Below are 12,996 nucleotides of genomic sequence, written 5' to 3'. Positions count from 1 at the left end.
CAACGGAGCTGATGCCAGCCAGGTCCAAGGTGGACCCATCACTGGCCGAGGCTGAGCCCATCAGTGACAGAGGTAGTGGTTCTGGGATAATGCATTTAAGTAGGTGGAGAAAACCTGCAGTGGAGCAGCAGCCAGAAAGAGGAGAGAGAATGTGTGAGACAAACTACGTTGAAGACCCAGATTGGTGGAGAAAAAGTGGGAGAAAGGTCTCCATGTGCCAGAGCAGAGATTCCCCTGCAGCCTGCCTTGAAGATCAGTGTTAGGCAGGCTGTACCTCTGCAGCCCATGGATGTCCACAATGGAGCACAAACCCCTCCTGCAGCCCATGGAGGACCTCAGGTCAAAGCGGGTGAAGAAGGCTCTGACTTTATATAGAGAAGAGCCTGACAGGACCTGTGGACCTATGGAAAGAGGAGCACAGGTTTGCTGATGGAACCTGTGACCCCTTTCAGAGACTTATACTGGAGCAGGCTGTTCCTGAAAGACTGCATCCCATGGACAGGCCTCATGCTGGAGCAGTTAATGAAGACCACCAGCCCATGTGAAGGAGAAGGACCCAGGCTGGCAAAGTTAATGGAGGACTGTCTCCCATGGGAGGAGCTGCATGCTGGAGCAGGGCAAGAAAAAGAAGGAGCAGCAGAGACAGTGTATAATGATCTGACCACAACCCTTATTTCCCATCCCCTTGTGCTGTTGGAGGGTGGGAGATAGAGAAAATCATGAGTGAAATTGAGTTCAGAAGGAAGGGAGGAATGGGGAGAGGATGTTTTAAGATTTGGTTATATTTCCCATTTCCCTACTCTATTTTTTTTTCCTAATAAAGAAACTAACTTCCCTGAGTCAAGTCTCTTTTTCCAATGACAGTAATTGGTGGTGTCCTTTCCTCGACTCATAAGCCTTTGGTTGTATTTTCTCTGCCCTGCCTCATGGAGGAGAGGAAGAATAGAGTTGCTTTGGTGGGCAGCTGGCATCCAGCCAGAGTCAACCCACCATTCTGTAGTTCTGTGAAGAGTTTTGGTTTTCTAGGCATTTCTACCTAAAGCTGTATACTATTATATTAAGGCCACATTACATTACATCTAAAGACACTAGCTATATTATATATATATTCTAAGCATATGTGTTTTGTCCACTTCTTTTATGCAGTCTTTCTTACCAGAATCATAGAATGACAGAAGAGTTAGGATTGCAAGGGACCTCTCGAGATCATCTAGTCCAACTGCCCTGCTAAGACAGGATCACCTAGAATAGGTTATACAGGAGAGTGTCCAGTCTGTGCTTTTCCAGACCTTTGTATCCTATTACCATCTGTATTTGTCTTCTCTCGTTTTTTTCTATACGTCTACCCAAGCTTGCAACACATTCTAATTTAAGCCAAAATAGACTTTTGTGGGCTTTTGTGGCTTTCATTTGTGGTTTTCTATTAACCTTTCATATTCTGATTTCCCTCAGTATTTTTATCTGCTTACCCAAAGGAGAAATCCTGTAGGTTTCAACAGGAAAAGCAACATTTCTACAGGTTTTCAGGAAGAAACTCACCTTTAAGGGTAATTATTTAGGCTCAGGTAACTAATCTGTAAGTCTCTAGGTACACTGTAGGATTTTCTTTTTTATTTTACTGTACTGTTTAGAACACTCAGTGTGGAAATTGCCTGAACTGCTGGAGTGGAAGTCTCAGTAATTGTTCTGCAGAATTTTGTCTCCTTCCAGCTCATGACTACTGAAAATGGCCATCACAATCCACTACATTTCAGACAACTTGGTCATTACCAGTTGAAGTTTCTGCTGTGTTGTTATTAAAGACTAGTGTAGCTGTCATAAGTACTTATACTTTTTTTTTTCTCTGAGGTTAAAAAAAGACCATCTATCAGTCTGTCAGCTTATGTGAAAACCAGAATAAAACCTAATCTGGAAAACTCCACATATAGCTTCCTAAGTGTCAGCCATATGAGTGTGATGAGTAATTTCTAAGAAAGGGCTTCTGATGTCCAGTGTGACTTGTCTCAGCATGTGTTAATAAGAATGATGACTGAAAATTTTTGCCAAATGTGATCCTGAAAGAATAATTGTGGAATAAAAATGTCTTGTTCCAGTAAATTATTCTGCATTAGAAAATGATGTTATTTTAGGCATCCAGTGTGTTTCCTTTTGATTTGATTTTCATATTTGTTTTGATGTCATAGCTCTCAAACCTTTACATCATGAGCAGTATTAAATATGGGCAAAAAGAATTCTCTGAAAAGGTCCAACTATTTTATTTCTCCAGATCATGTCAGCAGGACTTAACCAGTGCCATCTCTACCTCTAATTATAAGAAAGAAACGAAGTTATGAATTAAAAATGGTTTTGTGTTGTTGGTGTTTCCTGCTTTATAGATTCTTTTCTGTCTAATTCTCTGTCTACTATGAAGAATTTCAGGTAGCAGTAGGATACCATATCCATCAGGAAATAGATAAAGGCTTTGAAGTGGCTTAATCTACACCTGGCAGTAGTATCAAGTATCCAAGTTATTGACAGATACTGTACTTGGCATATGATGCCATAATTATCCACTTAAATAAGGCAGCAGGCTCTACCTAGTAAAATTCCTCCAGTGTTACCTTATAGAGCACTGATTTGCATGAAGTTTTGCTATAGGGGCATTTTTTTGTCTTTTGGGGGTTACACTATTTTAAGCTTCTTCTTTTGCATTTTTGCCATGCATTTCAGTGAGTGTACTGCTGTCTGTAAGGACTTCTTTCAGGAAGGACACCCTGCTTGCTCATGTGAGAAGGTGAAGAGTCCCATTAGTGATGGGCATGTGAAATACTTACATCAATCCAGCCACCATTTTGGGTAGTGCTGGATAACAGAAATCGTTTCTTACTGGAACATCAGGATTTCAGATTTTCTATGTTAAGAATACAACCTTAAAACTGTCCCCTAGGATATCAGAGATATCAGTCTCATCTTTGATACCCATAGCAATCAGTGATTATTTACTTCAGCTAAATATGTCCTTGTACTGGTTTTGCACTAGGAATGTTTTTTGCCTATTTCTGCATTTCCTCCAGCAACAAATGGAAGCCATGCTCTAAATTTGGAGTAACAAGTATTCTCCAACTCCACCTTCAACACTGTCATAGCACTTGAAGTGGACAAGACCATACTAGCCTCTAAAATATCCTTGAGCATTTGTGTCCACATTCTCAGGAACAAATAGAAAGAGAATCCAGAATCACTAGCATAAGAAAGAATAAAACTTTATTTATATACTAAATATTGCCTCTTTGGAAGGCCTATTTTACAATAAACACTATCTACTTTTAGATATCAAAGTGATTTTTAGGAAATAAATGGTTGAAGAACTACTTTAAAAAGTTATAGGTCCGGCCATAATAGTTTTGAGATGAGAAATTATAATAATTTTTCTGCTGTGTGTACCTAGCAAGGAGGAAAGCCTTCTTTTCATGTCCTACCTCAATAATATGACATATTAAGGCTCATTTTATCTCCTGTTATTCACTAGATGTTTTAGATGGGTCATTTCTTGATAAGCTGGTAATAAAAGAAAGAAACCTATGTAGAAAGAAGTGTATTTTCTTTTTTCTTGTTATCTCTTCATGGTATTATGTATCTTATAATTTTTTTATATATTGCTGTAGAAAACTGTAAACTTAAGAAGGGATTCCATCAATCCATGTAAAGCGATTTTCCATCCTGAGTTCCAATGACAGTCACTTGCTCATTTTCTGCAATCCATAAATGAGGAGTTACCTTGCCCATCACCTGGAAACCATACGCACCAGAAAAAACCCCAAAAGTCAGCCAATCTCTGGGAGATGAGATTTAATACATACTTTAAATACATACATCTTTTAATACATACATATGTATTTAACTGACATAAAATGTGTGATTGTGTTTTTTTTTCTTGAAAGCAGTGCCTGTGTGTAGAAAAAGTGCAGTTACTTGTTCTGTGTACAGAACAAGTATATGATTTTTATTCTAGTAGGCCTAACTGTTATTAATATAGTAGAAAGAAAATTTATTTACTTGCATTTTATTAAAAACCAGGCTTCCTATAAAAATGTAGTTCAACTTGGTGTGTTGCTAATCAGGTTTTTGTTGGCCTAAGCTGAGAATCCTCCCTGGAATTTTGTACTTTTGTACACCATTACTGATTATTCTTTAATTCTGTGCTGGAGAGCTTATGCATTGAAATTTCACCAAGAGTCACTTCACACTCATGCCAATTAATTAAGGCATTGCTTTGGGGTTACTGTACAGTAGGTAAGATCAAAGTCAGTCTCAAAATATATCTCAGTATATACCAGCTCCATAAAGGTGATTTTCAAATATTTTCATTAAAACATAGTAAAAGGTAGCCTTAGACAGTATTATATCCAGCTGCTTAATATTAACTCCAAAGGTAATATGTCTTTACAAGTTTCTTTGCCTTTCTCTCTGTCATCTCTTTTCCCCTCTGCTAAAAAAACAGACCATGCTGTGTTTTTGGCCCCAGTTACAAGTGAATGGCAATACTTCCACCAGGAGGGGTACCTCCTTCCATTTTGTCTGAGGACAGGTTGAGGTCACCTGCACTTGTATTCAAAGCAATCCCTGCCTCATGTTGCACACCTGGAAGTTATTTGGGAAGTGAATGTTTGTGAGGCTGCAGGGAGGTTCCAACCATTAAATAATATGGATAAACTTTCTTCTTTAGCAGTAGCCTAAGTACCCAGGTAGGATCATTGTCTCTGCTGCTGACTTTGCTAGAGTCCTGTCTCTCCAGTGGTACAAACAGTTGAGATTCAAGCATATTCTCTATAAAACAAACGATGGTCCTGATTTCCAAATTCCAAATGGTGTTTTACATCCACTTTGCAATGTGGCACATGCCGGAATCATGTAGTACATTTATAAGATTAGATTTGTGTTTGCTTTACATTTCTTCCTTCCATTGCTATCTTTTTATGCATATTGGTTAATTCGGGGGTCAGCAAACTTGGTGGAAATTGAACGTAACAAGTTAGGGAAAAAAGGTGAATCAAAATTCTTTCAGACAAGTTTATAATACTTAAAAGTGTGCATAGCAATGTTTTTAATTAATTGTTCATTTCAAAGGAGATAGTCAAGGTATCATTTCAAAAGCTGAGGAAGTAATTCAAGTACATTAGGCTATAATGACAACTCATTTTAATACTAGAGCTTTTGAAATTAATCAGTGAGCGAAAATTTAGCAATTTTAGTAGAGGTATGAAAAAGTTGCTAACACCAGAAGGATATAATAAAAAATCCATTAACTGTAGTCCACACTGAGTCTGTATGCAAGAAAGAATCTGAAATGACTGCAGAAAGTTTTGACTAAGAGCTGCCAGATTTGATCTACAGGCAGCAATAACTTTCAGTGAGTAACACACCTCAGCTTGTGGCTTGAAAATATGTTTACTTATGTTTTGACTGCTTTGCCTATGTGCAGGTGTACAGCAGTGGATCTTGCAAACAGTAGGCAAATAGATACAGATTAAAAGTAGGGACATTTTTCATGAAGTAAGAGGCTGTATTCTCACTTTCTTTCAGTAATAGATATCTTCAGCTTTTACTGATATTTCGTTGACAGACAAGTGTCCTCAAGTCAAAGCACATATGTTTTACAAAGGAAGTCCAAGAGAGATTCAAGGTACATGAAACCTCATTCTTCCTCTTTGTTACTTGTGGGAGATTTTAATCCAGTTTGCAGACAACAATCTGATTTCCTAGAACAAGTCAGTCTTCTACTTATTTTCTTAGAAATTAAGAATTGGATCTATTTTATTTTTAGATAAACACATGCACACATTCAAGTCTGAAGTAGACAGGATGAGATATCATCACAAAAATATAAATGAAAATGCCACAGAACAAGGACCTTCATCAGGAATAAAGAATGTGTGTTATGTATTAAGAAAAGTACTAAGATTGGAACTGCAAATTAGCAAGTCTATTTGAGACAAGAAGGTTTGTGGGGTTTTTTTTTGGGTGAAGGAACAAAATGTTAGATACTTTGCAAAGGGAAAGAAAACACCCTAAGAAAGTCCACTGATGGCAATATGCAGCTTGTAACAAGTGCAGAAACTTATAGGAAAATACTGGTTCAGATTTTGGTCCTCCTGCTATAATTAATTCTACAAAGAATCTGCACAAGTTTTGCATACAGTATAGAGTATTTATACAATTAAAAAAACTATTATGTAATTGCCTTTCAAGTATTTAAGATTAGTGTTTACATTTCTATTGACCTGTTGGTCTTAATGTTTCATTTTGTGTTTTAATATAAGTGAAATAAGAGATCTAAAGTAATTCCATAATGGGAACTTTGTCTCTGGAACAAGACAATTCACAGGTCTACCATATCATTACTTTACCTATAACTGATTTTTTTAACATCATTTTTTATTATAAGCATAACCTGAAAGGGAAAAAGGACCGAGAGGAAAAAAAAACCTAACATTTTCAGGAGGGGATTTAAAAATTGCTACTGGAAGTCAGCTTGCCAAGTCCTATACACCTTCACAGGGTCATTTAAGTATTTTGAATATTTTCTCATAAACTTGAAGTTTGTGCAAGTCTAGAGCTAAAAATATGTAAAGTGTATTGTGCAATGAGCCAGCTGTCTGTAGAATGAATGGCCATAGACAATAGGCTGCAGTTGCTAATTTATTTCATTAGTAAAAATAAAGAAATGGTGACATCAAATGAATTAATGTATTTCACTAGCACAGAGCCATGTGTAATACCAAACACCTGATCTCAATTACTTATGTTGATATTCATCACTAGGAATAAATATTTCAAGGATGAAAAACAAATGGCTATTTTATGAAGGAAATAAAATATATTCTAGGATTAATAAGTGCAGTGTTTGGTTTTTCTTTGCCCCGGTCCCAGGCAGCTGGGGGTGCCCGGCTAGGCACGCTGCTCTTCAGTGAGACCGCGGCCGCCGTGTGTGTGCGGAACTCTAGGGCTGAGCCTCTGCGTGGGTCTGCCCGTGTCCGTAGCCGCACGCTGAGGCAAGATAAAGTGCTGAGAGAAGGCACACTCTGCCCATGTGGCTGAGAACAATTTATTTCCTGCATGGCTGAGAACAGTTTATTTCCCACATGGCTGCAGGGGTGGACAAAGCAGCTGTTCCCAGGTGCGTGTGGGCAAAATGGCAGTTTGGACAAGGGGAACATGGGTTTAAATAGGGGCGGGCAGACAGGGGTGGAAGCCCCCCTCGCCCAATAGAGACAGACGACAGGGGAATGAAGCGGACCACGGCAGCTTATGGGAACATAACAGGGGTGGGTAGAGCATTCCGGGAGAAATGGGAATGCAGAGGTGGGGTGATTGATACAGAACTTTCTGTGGGGAAGAAGTGGGTGGTTACAAGATTGACAGGTGAAAGCTCCTATAGCAGACAGCCTGGAGCGAACCATTTTAAGGGGAAAATAGGGGTACATAGAGCCGACCTAACTAACATTTATTAAAACCCCTAACTGAACCAACCCATCATGCAACATCATGCTGTTTTTTATTAAATAAAAATGAAACAGCTGTTTGAACTTCCTTGCTTTTTGTGCGGTCTCTTCCCCACTCAGTTTCTTCTTCTGCGACTGCTTTGACTGCCTTTGCAGATGGAGTGTTTGGGGGTATGAGAACTGGGAAAACGACTTTATTGTAAACAACTGAACTGGGAACACAAACAGACTGATGTAACTGAATGGATTTTCTCTTTGGCTCTGGGGAAAAATTTTTTAAAGAGATGTAGAATCCTTTCCCTCCTTGCGGCGTTGGCAATTGGATGCAATCCCTCAGTTAGTGGGGTCATTTGCCGCATCTCTAGGCACTTGATTGTTCTGGCCTACTACTTGCACCAGAGGATGAATCTCAGCCCCCCTTGAGGTACAAGGATCTGCCTTATTTTTATCTGCACGCGAGGCAGACTCGCGCTCTCCTTTCAGTTTTTTTGAGAGGTGGGGTCCCCCTCCCCCTCCCCTCCTCCCACTGCCCCTGGTGTATGGGGCTTGCCCTCCTTCTTCCCTCCTCCTGCTCCCCTGGTGGTGCCCTCCCCATAAATGGACATCGAATTAGAAAACGTCCCTCTCTATGACAGTGGAAGCAGCGGTGCTTACATGGAGACTGCCTTGAAACAGTGTTCTTTGGAGGCACAGCAGCCAAGACGACCACGTTGTCTCTGGGCTTTTCTGGGACCTCCTCCATGTCGAGCTGTGTTTTAGCTTTCATGGATGCTGCTTCTGGGACAAGCTTGTCCTGGAGTTCTGATCCCTCCACATGCCTCTCCACTGTCGCCCTGACCCAATCCATGAAATCTGCAAAAGGCTCAGAAACCTCTTCCTGCTCCCCTCCCCGGATCCCCAGGGACCATGGGAATGTGGAGGCGGGGCGTGGGGGACAGGACAGGGGCTGTCCCATTCCTGAGACAGCAGAGCGGAGACAACAGAACCCTCCCCGGTGGGAGAGGGTGGGGCCGATGACACGGCCGTGAGAACGCCCACACGAGGAGGAACAGGGGGAGGGGGAGTAGCCCAATCCCTCGAGGGGGCGGCACCCATGCCCACAGGGAAGCAGGAGGGGTCCGGGGCTATGGCAGGAACAAAGGGAACAGGGGAACAAAGGGAAGAAAGGGGTTGTGGGATGAAGGAGCACCTGCAGGCGTTTGTCCTCTGTTTTGTGAGAACAAAGGCGCTGCAGTTCCCCACCACATGGTAGGCCAGTCTTCCTCAGGGGAACAAAGAAAAGGGTTAAGGGAGGCAAAACCGCTCGGGGTCGCGCCAAAACTGGGATTTCCAACTGGGAAAAAGGGAATGGAATGAGGGTTTGGGGTTAGAATCTCAGCCGCGTAGCCAGTGCTGCTGAGCCGAGGGTGCTGAGGGGACTCGGGGAAGCCGGGAGCATACTCTGCGTTCTGGAGGCTACCTTGCACCTTTAAATGGTGGCTTGTTGCCCACTATCCACCCAGACTCGAGGAAAAGGGAGAAGGAGAGGCGGGTGAGAGAATGGGTGTAGGATAAACAGGGGTTTTGTTCAGCTGCCGCTTTTCTCTTCCCCGGTCTGAGTCTCACATACCTTCCGTTCTAAACACTTCCTGAATCAACAAAAACTGCCTAACAAAGCTATTTTTGACATAGCAATCCTTGTGCTTGATTCCCTTGGTCAATTTCACTCCCACAAGCTCCCAAAAATCCTTTTCCCTAACATCTTCCATGGAGACACCTGGGAAAGCGAAAAACAACCACTGAACGAAATTTTAACTTTTGGGGACACCACTACCCTTCACATTTAGGATTTGCTTAAGTTGGGTATAAAATTCCCTCTGGTGGGTGGTTAACATGGCTCCCATGTTAACAACCCATGCGAACCCACCCTTAGCTGCAGGAAAAATGGAAAAAAAAGAAAAAATGGTGGAGTCTGCTAGCAGCTTTCACTCGTGCCATGCCCTGCACGTCCCCTAACCCTGGGATCGTGATCAGCTCACCCTCGGTGATGGCGGTTTTCAGCCGGGTCCACCCCTGCCGCTAAAACACTCACCAAACCAGCGTCTTCGCAAACAAAACTGCAGTTGGGGTCTTCGCTCTTGGAAACAGCTTCTCAGTATTTTCTGTGACCGTGAGAAGTTACTCTTCCATCCCTCATAGACACGAGAGGACAAAAGTCCGTGTGCTCCTTCGAGGGTAGTGGAGATTTCACTGACTTACTTCGTGAAGCCCACGCTCAAATTTTCAGTCCAATGTTAGGCGCTCTTTTCCACACGGAGACGGTGGCTTGGCTCACGGCTCAGCAGCGGCCATGCAGCTGCACGGCTCGTGGCTCGGCAGCTGCGTGGCAGCGGCGCGCCTCTTCGCGTGGCTCTGGGGTGCCTGACGGTGAGTCTCCACCTGCGTTGGCTACTTTGCTGGTCACCCCGTGGATTGTGCTGGGAGCGACTCACGGCTATGACCCTGCTGTTGGGCACCGCTTTCGGTGTTGTTATTTCTTTGCCATGGTCATGGGCAGCAGGTGGTGCCCGGCTGGCATGCTGCTTTTTGATGAGACCGGTGTGTGCGGAGCTCTAGCGCTGTGCCTCCGTGTTTGTATGCCCGTGTCTGTAGCCGCACGCTGAGGCAAGATAAAGGGCCGAGAGAAGGCACACTCTGCCCATACGGCTGAGAACAGTTTATTTCCTGCGTGGCTGCCGCAATGGACAAAGCAGCTGTTCCCAGGTGCGTGTGGGCAAAATGGCGATTTGGACAAGGGGAACATGGGTTTAAATAGGGGGCGGGCAGACAGGGGTGGAAGCCCTCCTCACCCAATAGAGACAGGGGACGTGAAGCGGACCACGGCAGCTTATGGGAACATAACAGGGGTGGGTAGAGCATTCCGGGAGAAATGGGAATGCAGAGGTGGGGTGATTGATACAGAACTTTCTGTGGGGAAGAAGTGGGTGGTTACAAGATTGACAGGTGAAAGCTCCTATAGCAGACAGCCTGGAGCGAACCATTTTAAGGGGAAAATAGGGGTACATAGAGCCGACCTAACATTTATTAAAACCCCTAACTGAACCAAGCCGACATGCAACAAATAAGGATGATAAGGTTGTAAGCGAAAGAGTAAAAATATTTCATTGATGTGTGGAATGAAGTCTTCTAATGCTAGCCTGCTTAGAGTCACTTGACAAACTACTGTAAATTATTTCTGTTTCACCAGCTGTTTATGAGGTCAAAAGTGTGAACTTTGCTCTTTGAGCTGTTACTCTTCAGTGTAGTGAGTGTTGAATGCAAGCATCTAGGAATAGAATTTCAAAAAAGTCCTTGATGTTAGCCAGAATGTCCTTTTCCTAAGTATCCTACTCTTGTGAATACACAAAAAAAAATTTGGATTTTTTTTGCAAATTGCTTCAGCAATGTAGCCAAGCTTTGTATGTATGAGCATCCTCTATTATGTTTTGCTGTTCATTCTGTTGTTATATTCTTGACAAAGGAAGGGATTGCAAATTGCAGTCCTCTGGGTGATCTGAGACAAATCAACTCTGAATACAACTTAAAATACAAGTTAAAGAAATTACACCTAAAATTTATAAAAGCTTCAAGTGCAGTTCAGAGAAAGAGTATTTTTAATAATTTTCACAGACTAAATGAATTATGCAGTGCACACCTGCCTTTCAGGATTAATCTCATGTTATAGTGAGCTTGGAAAATTGTTATTTCTTGACCTAAAATGAGGTTAAAACACTTTCACTGGAAATCGATTCACTTTACAGTATTTAGCACTGTTCATATTTTGTAGAAGTATCCATGACAAGGTGAGTTTCAATTGGTACTTTATATAGCAGTTGTGGGAAACCCATCATGCACAAAAAGAAACATAAATGAGTGCTTAACAAGATAGATAATTTCATTATTCTTCTTCTAAAATGCTCACTGAAAGAAGAGCAGATAAGTACAGATGTTCCTTATGTCTTGTGCTGGTATGCATAGCTAATTCATATACTGAATGAAAGTGGTTCTAAAAAAATCTCAGTTATTAACCTTGTTCTTTACATAAACACAACCTTCAACAACGTCGAATACTGCTGCATGCTGCAAAACATCTTTATGCTATGGTTTCAGCTGAAATCATGTTTGTGTATCAATGATAAGTCTCAGACTCAGAATAAAGACTAGGGAAAATCAATAAAAAAAATTGACTAGTCTTTTGCTTGAGGCAGGGACACTAAACTTACAACATTCTTGACAAATACTTGCCTAACTTTAACCTCCACTGAACAAAATGACCATTTGTGTTGTGGCATTATTGATGGCATTATTCAAAGGTGTACAGAGAACTTTACTGTCACAAGTAAATGCAAAAGTGCATTACATAAATCCTCTGCAATGATGCACCTTACTTACAGAAGGTGAAACACAAGCTCTATTATACCCCCACAGCAGTACACTCGACAAAAAGAAGTAAGCATTGCTGTTTTATGGGGAGAGTAAAGGCAATGAAAAAAGGGCCCTGACATACAAATTTTGTTCATGTCAAAAACAGTCCTAATGCCTGTCTGTTCCCATGGCTATGTTTACACAAATTAGCATTTCAACACAATACAAAGGGATCAAAATTGGACCAGTTTTCTCAGAGAAGCTATGGGGTCTGTCTTTGGAGATTTTCAAGCCTTTACTTGAGCAGGGCAAAGGGCTCTGAAAAAAGTTCTGGAAAAGGGCTCTGAAAAAAGGGCTCTGAAAAGCCCAGTCTTGATTAATTTCTGAATCTGGTGTGAACAGGTGGTTCAGTTTAAAGGCCTCTCGTCCCACTTGAGTGATTACCTGATCAGGGGACTGGTGAAGCTTGTACTGAGACCCTGGCATCTGTGCTGAGTGCTGTTTAGATATTTTACTTCAGATCATCTTTAGTCCTGTCTGCTGGACCAAATTTTGCTAGCAGAGATATGTTTGAGGCTGTGTAATGCTCAGTTACAGCCCTGAAGCCCTACAGGAGGCTGTTTGCACTCAGTGAGCGCCCATATCAAAGGATCAATGCTTATGTCCTCCTCCAAAAGGAAGAATTTTCACATATATCAAAAGGTAAACAATATGCAGTCACAAGCTACATGAAGAGATTCATTTCAGAATAAAATTTTCCCTCTCAAACAAAGTACTATAGTAGACACAAAACGTATATATGAAAATAAATTTGAAAATTTGGCACTTAGTACCCCAGTGATCTCAGGCTGTTTTCCTCACTCTTCTAGAAATGATCTTGTGAAAGTCTTCCTCTCAGCCTAAGGAGCACTGTGTAAGAGGAAGTAGACTTGTTGAAAGGACAAGAGGTTTACTAAACTCTCGGTTTGATGCAGTAACAAGATTTAACTGGAAAATTATTCATTGGCTATGACCCAGTTTTAGTTTGGACTTTATTGAGGTGTTTTTGTTATTATTTGCTATCAAGAAGAGAGGGAAGAAACTCAAAATTATATAATGAAAATCTACTTTATTGCATGGAACTATACTTTAC

General features: G+C 41.6%; 1 protein-coding gene across 1 annotated transcript in view; it reads right to left on the bottom strand.

Moving 5' to 3' along the window:
- The window catches only part of LOC137464710 (guanine nucleotide-binding protein G(q) subunit alpha-like), a 469,877-nt gene that overhangs the window by 254,792 nt on the left and 202,089 nt on the right, over positions 1 to 12,996 (bottom strand). The window lies entirely within an intron of this gene.

The sequence above is a fragment of the Anomalospiza imberbis genome, chromosome Z (assembly GCF_031753505.1).
Source record: "Anomalospiza imberbis isolate Cuckoo-Finch-1a 21T00152 chromosome Z, ASM3175350v1, whole genome shotgun sequence".
NCBI lineage: Eukaryota > Metazoa > Chordata > Aves > Passeriformes > Viduidae > Anomalospiza > Anomalospiza imberbis.
Note: the sequence above shows the minus strand (reverse complement) of the source record. Positions and strands in the feature narration are given on the sequence as shown.